At 38.8% G+C, this 25,386-nt stretch overlaps 1 protein-coding gene across 3 annotated transcripts in view; it reads left to right on the forward strand.

The window, feature by feature from the left end:
* The first annotated feature begins 3,504 nt into the window (after nucleotides 1-3,504).
* The window catches only part of SPIN1 (spindlin 1), a 44,333-nt gene continuing 22,451 nt past the window's right edge, over nucleotides 3,505-25,386 (forward strand). Inside the window, exons 1-2 of one of the 3 annotated variants that reach the window (XM_083352885.1) lie at nucleotides 3,505-3,816; nucleotides 10,512-10,573. The gene's annotated coding sequence lies outside the window, so the exon portion shown is untranslated. The remainder of the gene's footprint in view (nucleotides 3,817-10,511; nucleotides 10,574-25,386) is intronic. The other 2 variants (XM_083352886.1, XM_083352884.1) reach the window with 2 other exon arrangements.

Here is a 25,386-nt window from a genome sequence, read left to right on the forward strand (position 1 = left end):
CTCTCAGCTTCTTCTGAATGACACCCTAGCCTAGCTGATAACCTCTTCCTATCAGCTTTCATTTTGATGGAGGGAAGCCTCACTGGCCTTCATTATTTTCACACTTACTTTTATTTTAGATCAGTAATTTAACAATGTTTTGAGTAGGGGTGATTAGACAGGAATTGCAAGTTTATAAATCTGGTTTTTTAAGTATGTAACCTGTAACTGAACAATCATCACAGAACGAAAGTAACGATTATGAGTTATATGTTGCTGATGTGGTTGATACGTGTGATCATGAGGAGGGTGAACTCTAATCCACTTAATGGTGCACGAGGGAAAAGCTCTGGATGTTAGTGTCCAATTAGATACTGGGCATAATAAAATGGTTTGGGTTGGAGATGTGCTTTGTGCCAGATGGTCTATTGCAACTCTGCTAACATATCACTGGCAACTTACCTGTTATGCAGACTCATGAAGATAAAGAACCCTGGGATGGCAGCAACAGGAGCTTCTCTCCAGTGGTTACAGGAGTGCTTCTGTGCTGAGGGACAGCCTCGGCTTGGAAGAGGTCAGCTAAGGCTGTAGCTCCTTCCTCTAGTACCAGCTTCCCAGGTTGGATCATTGGCTGAGCCCGCCAGTGACACCTCCTCAGTGTCTGGAGTGCCTGCCTGCAGTCCGACAGTCTGAGTCCCGTTGCGGCTAGCAGCGGTTTCAATTTTTTCCTCCATCTCGAGTCCTTGCCGAGTCTTTACCACTCTCCCCAAAGTGAGTGGGTAGGCGGTCGGAGCCCAGCACTCTGAGAAAACGAAGTTTTATGAGACTTAGCTTAATGTCATGGTTCTGACAGACAGAGACAAATAAAGCAGAACTCCCAGGCTAGGAAATTCCTCAAAGAACATGTTTATTAGTTACAAAGTATTGGCACGTCAAAAGTGAAACCAAGTCTGAAGACACATATAACAATTCCCCAATACTAAGTTAAGAAATCCCACCTCTAAAGCTATGCAAGCAACTACATTCCCCAATACATCATCTTGGCGGGCTTTGAACAAAACACCCAGCCAGCAGTCTCAGCAGCAGCCGATGACCTTGGTTCCCACAAGACCAAAGATATTTTGACTAGTGAAGTGCCTGGCAACCCCCCTCCCCCCTTCAATGTGTCAACCAAAAATGAATAGGGAAAATGGCCACAGCCATGCTCATTTTCAAAGTTGACAGTCCTACTTTAAGCACCTATCAATGAAAACCGCCTACAGGACTAAGTGTCTGGGTTATGGGTTTGCCATTAACTGTTTCTTATCAATTCCACAAGCACAGTTAGCTATAATAAACATGTACATATTTCTTCTAGGTCATTATTCCTTAAAGTGTGATCAAAGGACCACTGAGGGTCCCCCAAGACCCTCTCAGAGGTTTGCAAAAACAAAATTATTTGTGGCCTATGTTGAAAAATAATACAATATTAAAATCATGAGATGTGGTAGCAGCAACCAATATGTCAATTTTAATTGTTAATACAGTAAATATTGATAAGTATAACACACACAAACGAAAGCTTTCTAGGGGTCCTCTACAATTTTGCAAAATGAAAAAGGGCCTTGGGATAAAATAGTTTAAGAAGCACATTACAGTACCATCCCTTTTCCTAGAAAGCTAGCAATAATAATGGTTTAAACAATTGTCTTTCATGATTTTCTGCCAGATGGTCCCAAAAATAGAAATATGAGGAAACCCAAATACTAAAATAAGAGCATTATAAAAGCATCATTTCATGTGATAAATTACTGACATACTTTAGATATGGCAGCAGCTGCCACAAAGGTGTGCCTGTGTTAAAAAAGCAAGAAGGTAGTTGCAGCATATGGACTAAACTCCTTTTGTATGTTCATGTCCCACTGATGCACATGCAAAAGGAATGAGATTTAGCTGTTCTGCACCAGCTACTGTGTTGCACGCCTTAACTTCCTCTGCAGATACTGATGGATAAAGAGTCGATGATATGTGAGACCTAGGGCAATTGCCAACTTCTTTGGAAAAGCTCTGTGAATAAAGTGCAATTAATTTTAGAGAAACTGAATAAATTATGGAGCAGGAGCTGAGCTGAATGAGATTTTGAAGTTCACCAGAATTGACCAATTCACCAAGATGGATTTTTAAAAAGATACAGTAAAATCATCTTCACAGTCTTATCTACATTGTTTCCTTAACAGGAGTAAACAAAATAGTTTGCTATTGCCTTCTTCAATGATGTTTTTTAACTTCCCAAACTAACCAATTGCTTTGATATTCTGCGGAAGTCTCTCATCCAAGGACTAAACTGGCCAATCCTGCTTAGTTTCCAAATCTAAATACAGCAAAGTTGCCAACTGCTGCCACCTGCTGAGAATAAACCCTTTATCTGTATTTTTGAAGCTACAGCTTGTTACAAAAGTTTCGATTTTTTTAATCTGTGAAAAGTGTTTTAAAAATATAATAGTAAGAGCCATTTTTCTCTTTTCCAGAGGAAGCTTCTTCTCAACACCTGTTCACAATTATTGCCAATTAATTTCATCTGAAGAGTATCTGTTTGGGTGTGAATAAAATATACTTAGTTGGATTGGGATGAGAAATCATCTGGATTTACTTCCAAATTTTTAAAAATAATCCATATTTGTTATTTCTGTTTTCATAGGAATTTACCTAAGCAATGTTTGCATGCACCTTACAGCCATGCCTCCCAGATCTTCCAAGAGCTTAGCAACCCAGAGAAGGACATCTTGACTAAGAGTACAGTCTGGTTCTGTCCATCAAACAAAAAGTAGCAGCTGCAAAGGGTTTGCTTTGCTGCCAAAAATAATAGTCAACCCTGGGACTCAAGAGGAAGCCCATTTGTGCCACATCTGTGAGCCAGAGCAGTTGTTTATTGATACTACGTAGTTGGTACTGTGGGCTTTACCTGCAACACTTTTCAGTCCCAAAGTAGGGAGTTGGAATAAATTCTCAACGTGTGGGGCAATGCTGATGGTACACACGCTAGTGCTTTCATCAGCCCGCTCAAACGCCAACTTTTGCACACCTCATTCATTTCATACTCCGCACAAGAGCTTTGCCATCTGCGCTGAAAGTGCGTGACCCTGCAGAAATCATGAGGTACTCTTCAGCTTTCTACGGGAAATGCAGGATATCACTTGAACGCAGGTACCTCGGATTGGGCTAAAACGGATTCTCTTCGCTGCCTGAAAATAAGACATAGGAGGAGGGCGTCCAACACCAAGTTAGCCGCGTGGATTGCTCCGGGGTGCCAGAGGACCGCCTCCCCCAAGGGCACCCCAGCCCAAGCCCAGCGCCGCGGATGCCGTCCAGCCCGGCAGCTTCCCCGGCCGGAGCCAGCCGACCGTTGGGATTCCCGGATCGGGGTAGGAGGGAAGCAGTGTGCGAGCTCGAGGCGCTTCTCTCCTGTCGCAGTTCAAGGGAGGCATTGCGCCTGCGCGCCGCAAAACGGAGGAGGGCGGGGTCGCGTGTTTGGAGCGGCTCATTATTTGGCAGGAAGGTGCGGAGGCCTCTCTCCTGGCAGCGGCTCCAGCGCAGGCAGAGGGGAGGCTCCCAATGTGGCAAGCGAGAGGAGGGCTAAACAGCGGCGGCGAAGGAGGGGGCCAAGCGAGACAAGGGGAGCCGCAGCAGCCGCCGCCGCCGCCGAGGAGCTGAGCGGCCTGGACGGGCAAACGGGGGTGGCGAAGCCTCTGCAGCTCTGGCCCCACCGCCTACGCCACCCCCCCGCCGGGCACCTCACGCCTGCCCGGGCGAAGGCGGAGGCGGCGGAGGAAGCCGCGAAGGACGAGGCTCCGGCAGCAGGTGAGAGAAGGCGAGCGCGGAGGAGAAGGGAGGGGGAGAAGCGGGAGTTGCCGCGCCGCCCTTGGCTCGGCCGGTCGATACCGGCCACAACCGGAGGGTGGCGCTGTGGGGGAGGCGCCGCTCCCCTCCCCTCCCCTGGGGTTGGAGTTATTTATTATGCATTCGCGGCGGGCCTGGGCTGCCCCTCCTCCTCCTCCTCTTCTCCCTCGCCCCCTCCCTCCCGGAAGCTCTTTCCCCGAAGAAAGCGGGAGCGGAGCCAGAGGGGAGCCCTCGGCAACCTGGTGGGGGAGCGGAGCAGACCCTCCGCCCCCTCCCCTCGCGCCGCGCTCTAATTGCTCCTCCTTTGGGGGAGGCGCCAGCCCTGGCTTCGGTCTCTCTCACCCCCCCCCCCCGGTCGCCTCAGCGCTCTCTGGTTCCTCCCCGCTATTGTGTGCCAGGCGGGGGCCCCTCGAGGGGCGCCCGGATTCCCCACTTCTCGCCCTCCCCCCAAGAGCCGTGGGAATGGTCTCCCTCTTGCCCGCGGGGAGGGGGCAGGCGGGGAAGGCTACCTCGGGCGGCGTTTGTGTGTGTGTGTGTGTGTGTGTGTGTGTGTGAGAGAGAGAGAGAGAGAGGAAACTGTTGGTGCTGGGGGAATGCGCTCCCCCTCCCCCCCCCCCTTTTCCACTCTCCGAGTAAGGGAGCCGAATCGCCGTGTCAGGAAGCAGCAGACATTTCCACAGTTCCCCTCACGCTGCGGCTGTATGCGCGTGTGAGTGTGTCTGTCAGGCTTTGCCGAGTTCCTTTGTCTGCTGTGGCTGCCTTGTCTCTCTCCTCCTCCCTTCGCTCTTTCCTTGCTGCCTTTCTCCCTTCCTTCCTTCCTTCCTTGGTCGCTCTTCCTTCCCCCTCCTTTCTTCCCCTCCCTTCTTTTCCTTCACAGACTCCATGAGCTGCCGCAGCTGCAGGTTTGTAAATACTGGGGATGGACAGGCAACACACATGCTTATGCACACCCAAGCAAGACATGGCTGACACGGCTCTCTCTCCTCCCCCCCCCCACAAAAAAAAAATCCTTCTCCGTATCTGCATCTTAGTCTTTGTATCCTTTGCTTTTTCCTTCTCTTTTATTTCCCCTCCCCTCCCCCCTTGCCCCCCCCTCAAAGAGGAAAGGAAAGCTGTTCGTTCTCCTCCTCCCCCTCCCCCCCCCAATGTGTATATTTTTTGTGTGGTTGCTTATCAGGCGTTAAGGATTTTTCCACTGAAGCTTTTTCTCCCTTTGGGTTGGTGTGTAAAAGTATGATGAACTGGAAGCCCATCAGATTCTGGGAGCTTAGAGAGGCCTGGGGGAGGGGTGAGTGGGGCGACCTCTGCCGAGAAGCTGGGCTGGAATGTGTGTGTCTGTTTTCCTAGGTATGGGGGAAGGGAGGCCAATGCACCAAAACGTTAGTGATGATTAAATGGGTGTTATGTTAGCAAAATGCTCAGGGCTATTCCATTTCTTGCAGGTGGGAGGGATAGGCCTCCTTATCTTATAAAAGGCAATGCGCATAAGGCATTTTAAAACAAGCTATGGGTTGGGGTTTTTTTTTGTTTTTTTTAAAAATCCCCTCTTAATGGTGTAGGTGTTACTGTCTTACTTGTGAAAAACAAAACTTTGAACTGCCAGCAGTTAGTTCTAAAATAATTTACAACCCTTCTGGCTCTGGCCTGAAATAGGGGGCCCTGAAACAAAAGAATTGTGCCAGATCCTGTGTTTCACACAGTACCTAAACTTTTATCAAACTCTTTTGCCCCTTGCCTCAAGTGAAAACAGCACCCTCTTCTGGCTTCCACAAAACTTCATAGAACACTTTTGAGCCAATTCTTTAATAAATCTTCTGTCTCTCCCTGTTCCCCCCCTGTACTTAGCCAACTTTTTTGGGGGGGAAGGGGCGGGAGATAATGAAATGACCTTGAGTATAATTGCTGTTTAGTTTTAAAGGATGACTGTGCAGGGATTCATTTTGTTCTTCCCATGGGAAATGGTGACCGATAAAAACTGTTTTGCTGTTGTTTGTATGGATCTTTCTCAATCTCTATTGTAATAGGATAGGTTTTATGCCTTTATTCAATTTTGCATAAATGGTTTATAAAATAAATATTTTTAATAAAAAGATTATAACCATTAGGAACTTACTGTTTTATGTAGTGATTTATAAATTAACTTCAAAATTATGGGACTTTTTAACTCTTTTAGGAATTTAAGCTTTGATTCTGTTACTTAAGTGATACATTTTTTTAAATCAGGAGCTTAAGCAGAATGTATTATATCATTTTATAAGATTTTCAAAGCAATATATGTTATAAAATATTTCAAAGTGGACAGACAGTATAATGGAATTATCTAAAATGAAGTAGGGCCTTTTTCCCCCATCTTCAGTATTTTTGATAGAACTATCAATTAATTGTGAAGATCACAACTGATGTGCTCCAATTTTTGGAAGATTATCATATTTCCTTTTAATAAAAATCCTCATATCTTCTAAAATTATAGAGTGAAGAATAACATTAAAATAGAAAGTCTGTAAAATAAAATCTCATTGTAAACGTGAATCTCTGCAGATGAAAAACAATTTCATCTAACATGGTTGTAGTGATACATGATTTGCAATTTGTAATTTGATTTAAGGATTACTCTGTAATGGACTGCTTTCTGTTTCTGTAAAGATTGTATATTTTAAGAAGCTGTGACTTATGATTATAAATATTTACTATTTATGAGTTAAGGGAAACAGCAGAAGAATAATTTAAAATTATAAAGCTTAGGTGGGTATGTGCTGTTTCTTCAGCTTCAGCAGTTGGGCTTAATTGAGAACCAGGCTAAAGTATTTGCTCAGTAACTGTTCTGATATTTTTAGTGACATTTAGATCATTGTAAGAAATGAGACTAATTAGGACCTTGCATTATTGCTTTTTGTAAATTTTGTTAGTGACTATATTCTTGTCTAGCAATTCTGAGGTGCTGTATAGAAGTTGCATTTGTCCCAGTAATATAAACAAAGGTGAATATGAACAGGAAGCAATTTGCATTTAACTCTTAAGAGTATATGTTGGGCTGACTGGGAATGCAGTTTTAAACTGTTTTGTTCCTACAGGTTCTGTTAAAAACTACTGTTTAGGTATAACTCTGCATAAATTTCCCCTATCATCATAAGTCAACATTTTACTTTAAGTTAGCCCAATTATATTCCATTAGCCCATTTCTATTAGCTATACTATTTAAATTAATAAATTAATGAAATAACTTCCAAGATTTACAGTGTTTAATATAATCCTAAGGCAAGTTTAAAACACTTTCCTGTTCTGCTACCTGACTATACCCTAAAACGGGGGTGTGAAACTGCCGGCCCATGGGCCGGATGCATCACCAGGAAACTACGTCCACCCCATTGCCCGCAATGGCAAAAAAGCTCCGATACGTTGCTCAACGTCACGTGACATCGCAAATTTGACATGTCTGCCCTAAAATGACCAAATAGGTACCTACTATATATCTACAGTCTACTACTTGCTCACTTGAAGTCCAATGGGGCTTACAAGGCAGAGCCAGGAGTGCCATAATAGGGAGCCCTTTTGTGAAAAGGCATATTGAGGGAACAGACACATTTGCTTACCCCCCCAAAAAAAGTCAGATTAACATTTTTTAAAGAAACAGGTATTAATCACCACAAGGCCACAACTGCTTACCTTTCACATTGATATGTTCTGATAGTAACATTGTTTATTAATTGAGATTGTTTCATGCAATCACGAGCCAACTTATTGTTTTCACTAGGCCTCAAAATTATATAAATGAGTAAGAAGCAATGGTTTCCTTGGAAAAAGGTAGTTGGCATGGCAAAGATGTTTGTTTCCTATGATATGAATCAGCTGTGGGATACATCCCATTTATATAATTTATATACAGCATATCGTAACAGTAAAAGTTTTAGTCTCCTGTTGAACAGAAGACTGCATCTTCTAAGACTTTTGAGATTAGTTTAATGCGTTATTCATGGTGTTTCAGGCAGTGTTTTTAACTGCTTATTATTACTTAGGTCTATTTTGCTGTCATAGTTTCCTGCTACCTTATTTTCACACTTATCCGCATGCTAGACAAAACTAGCTTTAAAGAATGTTAAAGCCTTGACTGAGCTGAAACATATTACAGTGTGTTACTTTTGTTCTCAGTCCATCCTGATAAGTTGCTAACAACATTGCAATTGCCAGATTTCATGGCTCCCAGTAAAAGATATCTCGGTCATCCACAGTAAGCTCACCTCTTGGGTTTTCTTTTCCCTCAATGAGGTGATGTAGTATAATCAGTGATACAGGAAGATGAGGACATTAAGGCTCTTGACAAAAATCACAAGACAATTTCTAGATCCTGGGTGAAGAGCAGAGCTTCACTACACCCCTGAAATCAGGTGTAATGAACTGTGAGAAATAAGCTCGGGTGATAGAAGGGATAGCTGCAAGCTAGGCAATAAATAGTCTGATAAGAGAAATCTGAGTCCAAAGGAGGGATAATGATGGAGAAAGTGGAGAAACTAATGACTTTCCTTTGTCCTTTGGAAAGTAAAGGCAGAGGACTGGGGACATGCTTTCAAATTTGCAATATTTTGTTACTGTAACCATACAGTAAATGTAGTCTTAGCACTCGGAGCCTTGGTTTGCTGTCTGAACTACCTCAAAGGGCTGATACCAATCAACAAAGAGTTCCAAGAGTCATTTTTTATTTCCCCTTTTAAATAAACCCTAATTCTTGAAAAGATATGCAGGTGATCCTCAACTTACAACAGTTCACTTAGGTAGTTACCATTAGTTAAAATAGCGCTGAAGTGGCGACCGTTTTTCACAGTTACGACCTTTGCAGCATCCCCCTGATCATGTGATCAAAATTCAGATGCTTGATAACTGGTTCATACTTATGACTGTTGCTGTATCCTGGGGTCAGGTGATCACCTTTTGCGATGTTAACAAGCAAAGTCAGTGGGGAAGCCAGATTCACTTGACAACCAGGTTACTAACTTACCAACTGCAGTGATTCACTTAACTGTGGCTAGAATTGTTGTAAAAAGGGGCAAAACTCACTTAAACTCACTTAACAACAGAAATTTTGGGCTCAGTTGTCGGTAAATTGAGGACTACCAGTAATGGTGCCACTAGGTAATGAAAACAAGTGAGAACAATTTACAGACATGTTCACAATCACTGCTGTTTAAATAGAAGGGAAGAGTGACCTCTCTAGACTGCCAGGGAGAATTGCTTCTTTTAATATAGGATTATCAGACTTATTTTTTTCTACAAAAAATGATATTTTTTTTAATTTTTCTTACAACCCCAGAACTCCCCCTTTCCAATTCCATGCATGTTTAGATCCCTTTGTTATGCTAAGTTGCTGTTTGAAAGAAAGATGATAACATCTTAAAAGTGCTTTACCCAGCTAGGTCAATTACTTGAGATGTTGAAAAGTAGATGAAAAAGTTGTCCTTGTACAATATCAAAATAATGATGGAAGAAGATAAGAATAATGATGGAAGAAGAAAGAAAATCAGAGTGGTTTTGATTTTTATTTTGGATCATCCATCCCTATTAGAGGGTAAGGATGTGTTGTAATGTTAAATTGCATACCTTATAGTGTACTGTATACCAACTGTTGATTTAGTAACGCAAACAGTAACCTGTGCTTGGCACACTGCTGGAAGTCAGATCCCCAAAGCTATTTTCCTCCACTGTCTAAACCAGGGGTGTCAAAGTCGCAATGTCACGTGACGTGTCGCGATGTATCGACTTTTTTTCCGTTGCCAACAATGGTGTGGGCGCGGTTTCACCATGACGCACCTGGCCCATGGGCCGGCAGTTTGACACCCCTGGTCTAAACAATGAATTGTTATAGGGGGCAATTTGCTACATAAAAGTTAATGGATCTAACTTTTTAAAAGATATATCAGATTGTTGTGTTTAAGACTTTGAAAGGAAAAAGAGAGGGACATGATTTGGTCATTCTTCTGTAATGACAACTTGTAAGCTTGATTGGCTTGCAGACTGTGGAATAATTGGATTAAACACTGAATAATCCAAAAGTGATTTTTTCAAAAATAGTTTTCCTGGAGCACACTAATATACTTTCAGGGCTGCAGTAACATTTGCATTTGCTTATAAGATAGGGCAAGGGATCTTAAGGCTACTTTTTTGAAAGAGCATGCTAAATACTATTTTTTTAACCAAATAGCACCTAGATAACCTGAGGAACTAATGCAATTGTATAATTTTTTTCTAGATTTGTACACTATTTTTCAAAGTGAGGACTTCAATTGATTTGAGAGTGTATCATATTTTGTTAATGTTCCTGGCAAAAACCACATTTAATTTCATTTTATAGAATAAACCTCAAAAGTAGTTGTTGCATACTCATTCAATCATTTTATCATATGAAAAAATATTATTGGAAAGTTTTGAAAGGGCCCTGGGAAAGTAGAGGGATGAGTAACATTAACAAGGAATTTGACCATTTCCTTCATGTAAGTTGTCATGTAAATATTTCAGCAACATTTAGACCAAAATCATTTTTCACCTAATATAAACATTAGATAAAAAGGAGCCATCAGGTTGACATATTTGGTGAGATGGGTTGATTGATCCAATGGCATACACATATAATAGCATTGGGATTAAACTATAAATATTTTCACTCGTAGGTCAGAAAAGGGAAACAAATTCCAGGCTGTCCATCTAATGGAGGTCAATAAGTGTTTTTTAAGTAAGTAAAATGCTATTATTCATAATTTTCTTAACTAAGCTTTAAAATTTGGAAAATTGTTACATTCCAACTTAAGTGGGATGCGCTGTGGTGGTTCTGCTTTGACTAGATGCATAAAGAAAACTAGTCTAAAGGGAGAGACCAAGACAATATGAAATTCTGGTACTTTGGTTGAACAGCCATATCAGTGATACTCTTTAATACCTAGTGTCACCCTATAAATTCATATTCATAAATCAGAGTTTGACACTCTTACTCAAAGCACATGAATAGGGCTAACAGGTACTTAAAGTGAATTCTGCTTAGGAAATATTCCTCCTAGTAGAAATGAAATAGATAAAAAAGTCTTGTTTTACCAAATTCTTTTTCTCTAACAACTTTGCCAGTGTGAGTCATGACTGATGGTAGAGGCATCTCTGCAAATGAGAGAGATGACGACCACTGTGAAGAACAAAAGACTGGCAAATAGACATGTCCTTCTGATCTCTCAAGAGATTCGGAAATGGCCGTGAGTGCTCTGCATGGCAGTTCCTAGTGAGGAGACCCTGAAACAGTGGTGGATTAGAGCACAAGGTTCCAAGGGAGGCCTCTTGGCTTGCAGCAGCAGCAGCAAAGCCTTTCATAAGGATATTAGGCGCTCCCTAATCACATTTAGAAATGCTCAATTTAACCATTTTACTAGAGAAAAACTTCAAAATAGAAGTTTAATTTGATGCCTTTTGAATTTTGTCTTCTTTGAACTTACGATTTTTAAATAGAATTTAAAAGGATTTATCGTTGTCACAAAAAAGCATTTTGATTTAAAAATTACATGTGTTGGACCCAAGTATTTGGAATATTGATTATGTTTGCTTTAAGATTTGAAAAGCAAATATAGAATTAAATAATATACTCGTGGGAAATGATTAAAATGGAATTAAACCCATATTGGGAACTGAGTCTTTAATGAAAATTGCAAATGGACAGTAGAAGAAACTAAACAACCAGGCAGAAAAAGGTTAAAGTAGCTAAGCCAGCTATAACTTTTTTCTTATTTTAAAAATGTTTTTAATATATGGACTGAACTATTAATAATGTCTTAGAATGGATGTAGATTTTAATGGATACATTTTGAAGACAATAAGAAAAAATTCAAAATAAAAATACCTGACATGGATATTATGGAATCCAAAGACATGGAACACAACAAAATTACCAAAACAAGAATATATAAAAACAAAGGATTTGGGCATGGAATATCTGCAACAAAAAATCCTGGATGATGGCTTTTTAAGGGATTTACATTTACAAAATAGGCTGGTGAAATTTCAAAATCTTTTAAATACTAAAGAGTAGTGAAAGATCAAATCCTGTGATACAATGATTTAAAAGGTCCAAGTTGTACAGAACAAGAAGAAAGAATATAAAGGTAGATGGACTGTTTGACCAAGTTTTGGACTTTTTGATAAACTAGGATTGAAAAGATGGTGGTGGTTTTTTTTGTTTCTTTGTAATTTTAAAAGTGTGTTAAAACTACTGTATGTTAGCCTGTGCTTAGTGTGATGAAGGTTGAAAGCCAGTTTTTTATTAATGTCTTTGTTGCAATTTTCTTTTACAGGTGGTCCCCGGGTTAAGAACATCCAGCATACTGACAACTCGTACTTATGAACAGGCTGCCTATTGCTAAAAACAACAGCGTTCTTCCACGATCTAATGAACTGCTGAAAGTGTGCAGTATTTTGATGAACTGCTGAAGCAGTTTGATTTTAATATACAGTCCATTTTCAGCAGTTCATGAAAGGAAGGAGAATTCAGTCTGCCATTTTTAGTAATTGTTCATAATTATGAGTTCCAACTTACATACAAATTCAATTTAAAGACAGACTTAGGAGTGGAACTCGTTCTTAACCCAAGGACTGTCTATATTTTTTCTAGTTTTTTTTCTTTTTCTTTTTTTCTGCAGCTTCTGAATTTTGATCTTTTTTCTTCTAGTTCAGTTTGTATTCATTTTTACTACATTCATTAAAAACCTCAGTAAAATTATTAACAAAAAAAATCTCTTTGCCAGTGTGATATAATGGTGAAGTTGCTAGACTTGCACTGGGGAGACTGTCAGCCACAGAAGTCCAATGCATAAACTGGCACCAGGTGCTTTGACTCAGCCCAATCTATCTCACGGAAGTTGTGAGAAAAAATAGAAAAAAATATATATAAACAGCCTTGAACTCCTCAAATAAAAAGGGGCACACAAATTTAACAAATACTGTTTTGGATCTTCAAAATTTTCTCCATGAAATTTTAGAAGTTTGATGAAAATCAGTAAATATATCTTCTAATTCCATTATTGCGAGACAAAATCATTATTGCATTATGCATTTTGCTTTAGGGAGGGAGGAAGTTTAAGAGAATGGGAATCTCAGAATTAATGCAGTGAGAATTGAGGAAGCTCAATTGCTATAGATTGGTGTAAGAGAAAACAGTACCAGATGGGAGAATAAAATCAAATGGATTGTTCTAAAGGACTTGGCTGGCTCACTGAAATAAACTTTCTCCACAACAGGGAACTGAACTCTTGTCCAATAATTCTCTTGAGCCAGAAATTTTGAAATTATTCTGGAGCTTTCTGTATGAGCATAGAGACGTGACCCTGTAGTCTTTTCTGACTTTGATAGGTGTGTTAGTCACATGCATGCATGTTATTGAAATAATAATGCATAACGTACAGGCATGAGTGTGTGAATGAGGTGTGCAGTCAGTTCAGTACACACAGAGCAGTATCTCTCTCCTAGATAAAAGCTGGGTGATGGTGATATTTGCCAGCAGTAGTATCTAAACAGTTCCAGTAAGAACTGTGGTTTCTACCTGCTTCACACTTTGCAACAATTCTGCTTGGCTTCCTAAGGGAGGCTAAGCAGCAATGAAGGTTCTACGCAATGATTTATATATGATTTGCATGTGAGTTCTATTCATCTACAAAGCCTGTTGGGAAACTTGTAAAATAATTTGGTATTAATTCTGCCTCTTGGGCAGACCACACTAAGCCAGCTTGTTTTCAACTATAACAACATTAGCACATTTATATTTGATCCACTTATCCTTTGTTTTTCATTTTTCATTTTTGACCTTTACTCCAAACCCCCAAATTAGGAACTAAGTGTAAAAGTTACATGCATTTGCTCGATGTTGATATTCCCCAGACACGTGATAGCAAGTTAACGTTATTGATTACTACTATAAATATAGCTGCTCAGAGTTGCCTTGAACTGTGAGATGAGCAGCATATAAATTAAATAAATGATAATCTTATTCTAACATTATAAAACTCAAGTTTATAAAATTAAACTTGACATTGCTAAATTATGCATTCCTGTGGCAAAGAAGCTCACAAAACCAGCAATAACTGGTTGAACTTGATCCCTTTAATTGAGGTATCAGTCTGAAAGGGATGCTTAGGCAATAATTCATTCAAAACATGTTTGCCCAAAAGTGCATAGCCATAGAACATGTACTGATAAGAGTGTTTCTGAGTGTACCCCTCCCCCGTTTGTTAACCCCATACATGCAGTGGCTGTGCTGTAGTCGATTTAAAAATAATAGTTACGATCGGTGCTTTTTTTGTAAAAGAAAAAAGTGCCAGAACTCACACATGTCATACAACCCGCCTTGCCTACCCTACAGGGTTCCATCCAAAAAAAGGTGCCGGAACTCCGTTCTGAGGGTTCTATGACAAAAAAAGCCCTGGTTACGATCATCATTACACATGCACAAGAAAAACGATTCCTCTTTCTGGTGAGCAGAACCTGTTTCTGAAAAACAATATTAGAAGGTTCTCTTTTCCATTCGGTTAACTGCCAGCACAGAGGTACACATATATTCTCTTTTGAAATTAGTAGAAATAATGAACTGCAAAAAAGACTGGGTAAATTATCTTAATTGGAGAAAAGGTAATCTAGCATGGATATGTGTGTATGATATTTCTAAAACTAAAAATCTTAGACATCTAGAGATCAGAAAAGTTGGAAAGGATGCCGTGTTAAAAGATAGCACAATGACAAGAGAATAGCTTCATGACAGACAATACAGAAGGATTATATGTTATATGTATCTTAACCAGCAGGTCTTTGGGTAGCCAAGTACAAAGGTGAACAAAAATAGAACGTTTATAGAACCAAATATCCCAAGAGAAACTGAAAATGGATGCAGATAAAATACCAAATCTAAAGGATGAAATCTTAACTAGGACAGAAGAAAGCCAAGAGCAAAGGACTGAGAACGGGGAAGAAGTTGTATAATATCAAATGAGGCCCAAATTGAATTGTGATATATTTGAAATAACAGTTCTTTTATTAAATTTATTTTTTTTTAAAATGAGTTTTTGTAAACCTGGACTTTATTCTGTGATTAGTAACTTAACAATAGCAGGTAGTGTTTTGCTTTCTATAAAATGTACTTAATCCCTTTTGCCAAAGAATAAACAAAAGGGAAATCGCGATACAAGTAGTCTTTGACTTATGATCATAATTGAGCCTGCAATTTCAGTCATAACTTGTGTCAGGGATAAAACAGGTCATGTGACCACTTCCAATTTTACAACCACCTATTTTTGCAGTGCTTGTTAAAAGGACACCACCGTCATTAAGTAAACCCATTTGCTAGGGGGAATTTCCATCAGAAATTGGAATAAATGCCGGTTTCTGGCAAAAAAATGTTGTAAACTGCACTTACATGACTGTGGGACATAGAAATGGCTGCAAATGCGGGCTGGTTGCCAACTGCCCAAAATGCAGTCATGTGGCAGAGTGGAGGGCAGCTGTCAGAACTTTGAATCTGGATCGTAGGTAGCTTTTATGGAGTCCATCATAACTTCAAGTGGTTGCTAAATGACCAGTCATAAATCAAGGACTACCTATACTGCACAAGATATTGACTCAAGTTTTTCTTTTGACAAGAGTGCAGCATTGCCTAGAACCAAAATCTTAACACAGCTATCATGGTAAAATGTTACTATCTCATTTTACCTACGCCTATTGTAATATTCTCCTATCTGATGTCTTTTTAAAATCTGTTTATGTGGTTCATCCTTTATATATTATATTCTCAGTTGTTTTGTCTTTGAAATAACTGGTCTCCAATTTGCCTAAAGGCTCATTAAGGTTTATTTCTAGAATGTTTGAGTCCTGAACTAATACATATGTTTTGGCTAAGTTGTCAAACTTTGAAATGTAGTTAACAATAGGTTAAGTATAGGCATCCTGTATATGAAATTAATAGGTGAAATGAAAGGATTTTCCCTGATAGAGGAGTGCTTCAGTTTTGTGTATCTGAACAGCAATCTAACTTAATGTTATCTAAAAATTATTACAAGTATTTTCCAAAGGTATTTTTGTCTCCTTTCAACATACTAGAATAATAAATCAGTGAGAGTTGAATTAGTTCTTTTTTCTTTTCATATATGCTCATGTGGTTTTTCTTGCTTCAAAATCACCCTTCTTCTTTATCTTTTTCGACTTGCAAATTTGACTTGCAGATTGCAAAAGGTGATCACATGAACCTGAGACACAGCAACCATCATAATAAATACATGCCAGTTACCAAGCATTCAAATTTTTATCAGGTGACCACAGGGATGCTACAATAGTTGTAAATGGGAAAATATTAATAAATCAAATACAAATTATTTCCAAAGATACATTTGGTTGGTTATATAGACTGCCTGAAGTCAAGAAAATAAGTCTTACAAAGAGTGACAACCAACTGAGAGAAAACATCCTGTGATGCCTAGTTTCAATTAATGTAGAGCTAGAAAGGAAAGACAATAAATGCAGGATGCAGAAGTCTTTCTTATGTCTTTCTTCAATAGGAGATCCCCAGAAAACTTCACACAGATCTCAGAAATTAATGAAAATTGTTCAGAAGTATATACTACAATAGTGTTTAACCCAAGAATATTTTACAATTGGAGGAAATTATATAGAGTGGAACTTCGATACTCGTCATTAGTTGGTTGACAAGTACCAAACAAACCACGTGACTTACAACATGACCCTTAGTTTTGGGTGGAAAGAACTTCCTGTCTGTCCCTTTTCCTATGTCAGCAATTTTTCCAGTATGGCCAACTTTCGGTCAGCCTCCCCTGCTTCTTTTTTCAGTGACCTTTCCAGTATGGCTGACTTCCTGTCCGTTCTCCAAAGATGTCCCTTCTTCCTATTTTAGGGCATCAAGTATTAAATAAAAAAGTACTGGTACATTTTTACTTCAAAATGCGTCGTACCAAATTCGATGACCTTTGAAGCAGTCAAGTACCAAGGGTACCACTGTAGTCATGGACAAAGATAATTTGAAATAGTACTATCTGCCAAGCATGAAAAATAAATTAAGTAAATAATTAAATTAGAAAAATATAGAAACAGTTATACGGAAGCCATTTTAACTAACAGAAAAAGATAATTCATTCCTTTTCTTTGGGTCTCAAAACTGGTAATTATTTTGCCAAGCCTTTTTGTAGTGTTGTTGTTGTTGTTGTTATTATTATTATCATTATTATTATTATTATTATTATTATTAATTATTAATTTTTAAGTTGGAAGGGACCTTGGAGGTTATCTAGTCCAACCCCCTGCTAAGGCAGGAAACCCTATACCTTTTCAGACAAATGGCTGTCCAGTCTCTTCTTAAAAACTCAGTGTTGGAGCATTCACAGCTTCTGGAGGCAGGTTGTTCCACTGGTTAGTTGTTCTAACTGTCAGGAAGTTTCTCCTTAGTTCTAGGTTGCTTCTCTCCTTGACTAGTTTCCATCCGTTGCTTCTTGTCCTGCTGTCAGGTGCTTTGGAGAATAGCTTGACTCCCTCTTCTTTGTGGCAGCCCCTGAGATATTGGAACACTGCTATCATGTCACCCCTCACCCTTCTCTTCATTAAACTACACATACCCAATTCCAGCAACCGTTCCCTATATGTTTTAGCCTCCAGTCCCCCAATCATCTTTGTTGCTCTTCTCTGTACCCTTTCTAGAGTCTCGACATCTTTTTTACATCGTGGTGACCAAAACTGGATGCAGTATTCCAGGTGTGGCCTTACCAAGGCATTGTAAAGTGGTATTATTACTTCACGTGATCTTGATTCTATCCCTCTGTTAATGCAGCCTAGCACTATGTTGGCTTTTTTGGCAGCTGCAGCACACTGCTGGCTCATATTTAAGTGATTGTCCACTAGGACTCCGAGATCTCTCACACAGTTACTACTATCGAGCAAGGTACCACCTATACTATACCTGTGCATTTGATTTTTCCTGCCTAAATGTAGAACTTTACTTTTTTCACAGTTGAATTTCATTTTGTTAGATAGTGCCCAGTGTTCGAGTCTGTCCAGATCCTCCTGTATTTTAAGCCTATCTTCTGGAGTATTGGCTATTCCTGCCAGCTTGGTGTCGTCTGCAAATTTGATGAGTTCCTCATCTATCCCCTCATCCAAATCATTGATGAAGATGTTGAAGAGCACTGGGCCCAGAACAGAGCCCTGGGGCACCCCACTACACACTTCCTTCCATGTAGATGCAGTTCCATTGAGGACCACACGCTGAGTACGGCCTGTCAGCCAGCTATGAATCCATCTGGTGGTGATGCTATCTAACCCACATTTTTCTATCTTATCAAGTAGTAGGTTGTGATCTACTTTATCAAATGCCTTACTGAAGTCCAAGTAAATTATATCTACAGCATTCCTCTGGTCCACTAGTTTTGTCACTTGGTCAAAGAATGCAATAAGGTTTGTCTGGCATGATCTGTTTTTGACAAACCCATGTTGGCTTTCAGTGATAACTTTGTACATATCAAGATGTTCGCTGATTTGTTGTTTGATTATCTTTTCCAGAATCTTCCCAGGTATTGAGGTCAGGCTAATAGGTCTGCAGTTTCCTGGATCTATTTTTTCCCCTTTTTTGAAGATGGGAACTACCTCAGCTCTCTTCCAGTCCTCTGGTAGTTCCCCAGTGCTCCAGGATCTTTGAAAAATATAGTTCAGTGGTTCTGAGATCACGTCTGCCAGTTCCTTGAGAACCTTGGGGTGTAATCCATCTGGTCTTGGTGATTTGAACTCATCTAGGCTGGACAGGTGCTCACCATTTTCTTGCCTATCTTGACTTGCGTTTCTATTCTGTTTTTTATGGCACTGGTTTTGGTAGGTTGGATTGTTTTTTCCCTTTGTGTAAAGACAGATGCAAAAAACGAGTTAAATTGTTCTGCTTTCTCCCTGTTGCTTGTCACCTTCTTGCCACTTTCCCCCACTAATGGACCAATCATTTCCTTGTCTTTTTTCTGTAGATATACACTAGTAATTTGGTTAGGTAAGTACAGTATTGTGATAGTCTAAGCTACCTTTGTAAACTCAATATATTTAGTCTTTTTTAACCTGTAACAAATATAACAATATACCCCATTGTATTTTGCTATGATACAAAGATACTTTATTAGCTGGATTTTATTGGCATATCCTTATGTTGTCATCTCCATCTCTTTTACAGCCAGTTGCTGAAACAGCCGAGAACTGCCTTTAATTGTTCAGTGTCATAATGGAGTTTTCCTTCTCTAGACATGGAACTTTTTCCATGGATAATCTGGGATGCTTTAAGATTGACTGTGGGAATGACTCCATCTAGAATAGCAGTCTGCTAAATTCTAGGAGGATAGCAAATGTGTAGAAATGCTACTTCACCTGAGGTTGCTGGACATAGATCAGAAAACTTGTCTTTTTTTCCCCCTTGGACTATCAAAATCAGAGATCAGTAGATCTGCCAGTCAGGTGTGTGTGTGTGTGTGTGTGTGTGTGTGTGTGTGTTATGGGGAAATGGTAAAGAGAGTATCACATGGAATGTGGTTCAGGAGAGAAAAGACGTCATTTGCCTCACTAAAAATGATTTATGGGAGAAAGTGGTTTCAGGGGAAAAAAGATTTAGGAGCAAAACTGCACTGGTTCAATTTTCTCTGGTATTTCAAATGTTTTCTGAATGCTCAAGCACACTTCTTTGAGTGGTGTGCTTTTGTGTGTTTCAGATAACGTATATTGATCTATTTCTGATATAAGTATTCTTTGAAATAATTCATTGCCAAATACAGCGCCATGAGGGCATGATGAGCTTCTAGGATTGGACATCAGTATCTGTCCAAAGTATTTTATTGGCTATCAAAGCAATTGGAAGAGAGATGCATATATTTCATTTTTCTACCAGAAATTGTTTAGGTGAATTTTTAGCTTCAAAGGAAATTGTAGATACAACATAGGTGTGTCCAATGTTTTGGCTTGTCTGGGCTTCTTTTAGTGAAGAGGAATTTCTTGGGCCATATATAAAATATATAGTTAATGTATATAAATAGAGACTTCCTTAATTTTTTTAGGCTAAAAGTTTACAGTCTTGTGGAGCCACATTACTAGGAGTTGGTGGGTTGGTCATGCCATATACAGATAAAAATTTTATATAGTATTCCAGTGAGATTCTCGGTGATAAAATGCATTTTCAGATACAGAAAGAGAACAATATTCTTTGGACCATTGTGTGAATACTGAAGAATGATAATTCTCCTAGCCTTGTAATATCAGTATTTTGCAATCATAAGAATGTACCATATCCATTATCATTGTCCTATGATTAATTCTGATGCCTTCATTACAAAAGCTATTTTAAACAGTTTTTTTAAGAACAAATTTTATATGCAAGTTAGCATCATGCCAAAAGAGATCCTTTGTAGCAGGAGAATACAACTTTTTTTTTCCTTAGAAAGTCTTGGAATCTTATGTTCTTAGAATTATGACTTATAAATTTTAGATGGTTTTGATTGGCATGGATGAAAAATCTTTATGGTAGACTTGTATATTCTGTTAGTCTCTAAATCAAGTTTGTGTATATTTTTTCTATGTTCTTTTTATTCTTCCAGTCCTGTCCAAAAACTGTTCCTTTTCTGATCTGCTTCTCATTTAATTTTGTTTTGATCTTTTTTCAGTGCATGAGTGGGTCTGAATTAATGCTATATAGCAGGGGTATCAAACTGCCGGCCCATGGGCCGGATGCATCATCCCAAAACCGCACCCACCCCATTGCCGGCAATGGAGAAAAGGCTCCAATACGTTGCACGACGTCACGTGATGTCGCGAGTTTGACATGTCTGCTATATAGTGTGTATGTGCATGAGAGAGACTTTTGTATTTGCTGTAATGATAAAGCACCCAATGCTTAATTTCCAAGTGAAAAAGCACATTTTATGCAATAGTTAGTTCACTATAGATATTTTTGGGATAATTTGGAGGCTGTGTGTTGTCTTCATTACTATGATCTCTAATATAGTTGTATGGGAATATTTTTTTAAAAAATTGCATTGAAACTACCCTGCTGACATTTTTTCCCCAAGATTAATGTTCTAGAAAGTCTACCATTCCTGTTATTGTAATCCCATTTTGCCAACTAATGTTTTATGTTTTCCCAATGATTCAATTAGAATTGAATCTCAGATTATTAATCTCTTTATATTACCTGGAAACCTTGACTTTGAATAGAATCTTAGCTTCCAAACTTCAATGCCATTACATGTTGAATAACATCAAACAGTAACCATTATGGACTTCAATATTTCATATTAGTTTCATATTAAGAATGTTGGCCTGATAGTTCACAATTTTGTTTACACACTCACATCAGAATAGACTAGCTCTTGATACTTAGTTCCAAGTGTCTCGATACTCATTTTATGGAAGAATTAACAGGTTTCATCTCCTTTCTTAACAACAGTAACAATCTAGTTTCTGTGAAACTGTACTAAACATGTACTATATTTGCCTTTGTTTTCTGGAAGACTGAAGTCTTTTGCTAGGAGGAGTTACATTAAATGAGCATTGCAACTTTATATTATTCTGAAGTATTCACTTCTCATCTTGCATTCCTTACATTTGAAATTTCTTTTAATACTTTGTTGCAAGCTTTTACTATTACTTATAAATGCAGGTGGTCCTTGATTTACGACCACAATTGAGCCCAAAATTTCCATTGCTACGCAAAACAGTGTTAAGTGAGTTTTCCCCATTTTAAGACCTTCCTTGCCACCGTTGTTAAGTGAATCACAACAGTTGTTAGTAACACAGTTGTCAAGTGAATCTGGCTTCCCTATTGACTTTGCTTGTCAGAAGATTGGAAAAAGGGATCACATGAATCTGAGACACTGCAACCATTACAAATACAGGCTAGTTACCAAGCATTCAAATTTTGATCGGATGATCACAGGGATGCTACAATAGTTGTAAATGTGAAAAATTGTCATAAGTCACTTTTTTAATGCTGTTGTAACTTCAAACTGTCACTAAGTGAATGATTGCAAGTGAAGGACTACCTGTATTTAGCAATCTTTGTATTTCTGGTGTATTATATTAGTAAGGGAGATGCTTTATTCTTTGGTACGTATAATTGTTGACAATATTTCTTTTGCATGTTCTACAACAATTTTCCTGCATTGTCTATTCAGTGGACTCTATCCTAAGCCAAATTAATGAAGTATGACAAAGCAACATTATTAAAGTTTTATGTTCTTAGCATATGGAAAGGAGAATTTGTTGCATAAACAGAATGATTTTTAAATAAATTTCTTCGTGCTGGAATCTATATTTTAACTACAAAGCTAACTATGTCTATTTTAAATATATTTCAGATGTGATTGAAACACTGCTGTGAAGTGATTCTGAGGTAGTAGTGACTAACGATGACATTGAAGTTCATACAGATACACAGTCACCAAATCTTGTAGTATAGTAGGTACATTAATTTAGTGCAGTCTGCATACCTATTGTATTCTGTATGCATACAATGCAGCAATAAATGTAATTAACATTAATAGCTTTATTTGTACTTAAGTAATTATTTAACAGCATTAAATTGCTACATTATAACAACAGCTACAGCTTTTACTTAAAGATGAGAATTCTAGCAGCAGTTTGAGGAACTGAATTGAGCTGTGAAAGTGTATGGTTTGTCACCTGGGGGAGGGGGAAGGGTACCTTTATTTTTCAGTATATTTTATGGATTGTTACGAGCCACTTAAGAGTCATTATATGAGATAAATGGCCAAATCAGTCCTGTAAATAAAACAAGCAAATAAACACAATCATATCTCTGATCAGAGAAGATCCTTAATAAAAACTGACAATGACATAGCAACATTAATTAACCTGAAGGTCCTGCATATAACACATGCTCCTTTTCAGCAGCTTCCAAGCAGAAGTTCTTACAATGCTACTTTACTTAGCACTAATCTTTCACTGTTTTGCCTCATTATTGCATTTTGTGGTCTTGTCTTTTATGGAAGAAATACAAACTTTACTAAAATATTCCCAAATGTGCTCTTTTTATGGTTTTTATTATTATTAAGTTCTAATCAACAGACTAAAGCATGGTTTAATGACCATATAGTCTCTGTTCCAGTGGTTTGAGCCCTAGCACTGCATGGTGGGGTGAACTGCCGTCTCTTGCTTAGCTTCTGCCCACCTAGCAGTTTGAAAGCATGTTTTATGCATGTAGATAAATAGGTACCACTTTGGTATGGATGCGAGGTGGTACTTCACGCAGATGATCAGGTTCCTGCCAACTCTGAACTTCCTTGGTTGTGATGCCCATTTGCAAGGTGACTGGTGGAGGCAGGGACTCCTTGGATGGCACTGTAAGCAAAGCTAGCAGGTGCACCATAGGGAAATGTGTGAGCATTTACTACAAATTTACTAGTAAATTGGCAGCCAAAAAACTACTCTGCATTATCATTGTAGTCTCCTTGCTAATACAACAACTCCATGTGCTAATAATAATAACAGACTAAAGCTTTAGATCCAGAAATGTAGTTCTAAAATTGTTAGGATTGCAGAGATATATTACTTGAGACTTTCCCATTTTGCTCATATGTACTCCATGATTTCAAATTCTTTATTTATTCACCTTTGGGTTTTGTATTTTTGCAAATAAGTCATTTATCCAGTATTTTGGTTAATTTCTCCTCTATATTGCCAAGTTGAACATGCAAGAATTAGAAGTTTTATTGTTTGTTTGGGCTACGTTCATATTTATACTTTTCCTAGCAGTTTCCTAAAAGTGTGGGTCTACTTTTTTTTTTGATCAACCAAGTGTTGATCCATTGATTGTTATGGGAATTGACCAATAAATAGGCTTGTCACCTGAGCCTGATGTTTGTGGGCTAAGAGAGTGACTGGCCCAAAGTCACCCAGCTAGCTTTCATGCCTAAACTGGGACGTGGAACTCACAATACCTTCCTTGGTTTCTAGTCTAGTACCTTAACTGCTACATCAAACTGATTCCCATTTTATATTTGTATCAAAAAAAAATTAAATATTTAAACCTAGTCTAAATTTTAAAAATATGATTTAATTAAAAACATGTAAAGAGTCATGTTAGCCACTTTGTAATTTTCCAGATGTTCATGATAATGGTCAGAAGCTTTTCTGTACATAATAATGATGATAAATTTAAAGCTATTCTTGGATTCACATTTTAAGTTGTTCGTTTGGGCTATTTTAGTTGATTTTGTATGATTATTTTGCTAATTCAGAATGCTGCATGATTATGGGAAGCAAACTGTTAAAGCAGTTTCATCAGTTACTAGTTTGTTCTTGGCCACAAAATCTCTTTCCATAACCTAAATCAGGGGTGTCAGACTCCATTTCATCGAGGGCCGCATCAGCATTGCCGTTGCCCTCAGGGGGCCGGGTGGGTGTGGCCAGGTTGGGCGTGGCCTACTGGGTGGGCATGGCTAGAGTGCGTATGGCCTACTGGGTGGGCATGGCCAGCTCTACATCATTCGCATCAAGGGTGCCTATGGGGGCCTGGGCAGGAGTGGGACAGATCTGAGGGTCTCTGGCAGAAGGAGGGCTCTGGGCCAGGGCCAAGGCAGTGGGGGCCGTTCCCTCACTGTTTCCAGGATGGCTTCGTGGGCCGCATGAAACCACTTCGCGGGCCGAATCTGGCCCCCGGGCCTTGTGTTTGACATGTCTGACCTAAATTGTAAATGTATTGTCATTAGGTTTAGCTGATTGGGGCTGCCTGGTTTGGTTTAGTTTGGTTTTGCTTTATTCTTAATTGTATTGTACATTGTTTATTATTACTACCTAGTTTGGGTACTATTTAGCAGCAAAGGAGACTGAAGAGAAAACATCAATCGCTTACAGCATAGAAACTGGGTGTTTCTTTCCAGGATAGTTGACTTTACCTATACTTTGTGCAATTTATATTTAGTCTGAGAGAGATGATATATTTTCAGAAATAATTTATAACTTGAATTGAACTATTTGTGCAAAGAAACCTGTGTCTTGTCTTTAAAACGTCAGATAAATTTTGCTATGCAAACTTAAAAGACTTGAGATGATGCTTGAGAGAGTAATTGATCAAAGACGTTGGTTTATGTGGCAAGTAGACCTTCAAGGAGGAAATGAACAGGCTGCCGTTAAATGGTCATCACCATATAATCTGCTTTCATATGCCGTCCTCTTCATATGAAAAGGAATATCAAATTACTACTGTATTTTGAAGTAAATTTATTTTGAAGTAAATTCAATCTTCATACTAGATTTTGATTTGAAAATGCTTGGTCACCTATTTATGTGATCAGGAAGAGGCAAAGTATCTAGATTTTAGAGTCAATGATATATTCTAGTCATATAAAATTATTGTTTCCATCTTATATATTTATCTCTGTAGTATTACTGGTCCATAAAGCCCCAAACTAGATACTTGTAATGGAAGTGTGTGGATGGCCTTGGGGATGAGGGAAAGAGATGCTGCCTAATAGGAAACAGATAAAG

The sequence above is a fragment of the Vipera ursinii genome, assembly GCF_947247035.1.
Source record: "Vipera ursinii genome assembly, chromosome: 2".
NCBI classification, from domain to species: Eukaryota; Metazoa; Chordata; class Lepidosauria; order Squamata; family Viperidae; genus Vipera; species Vipera ursinii.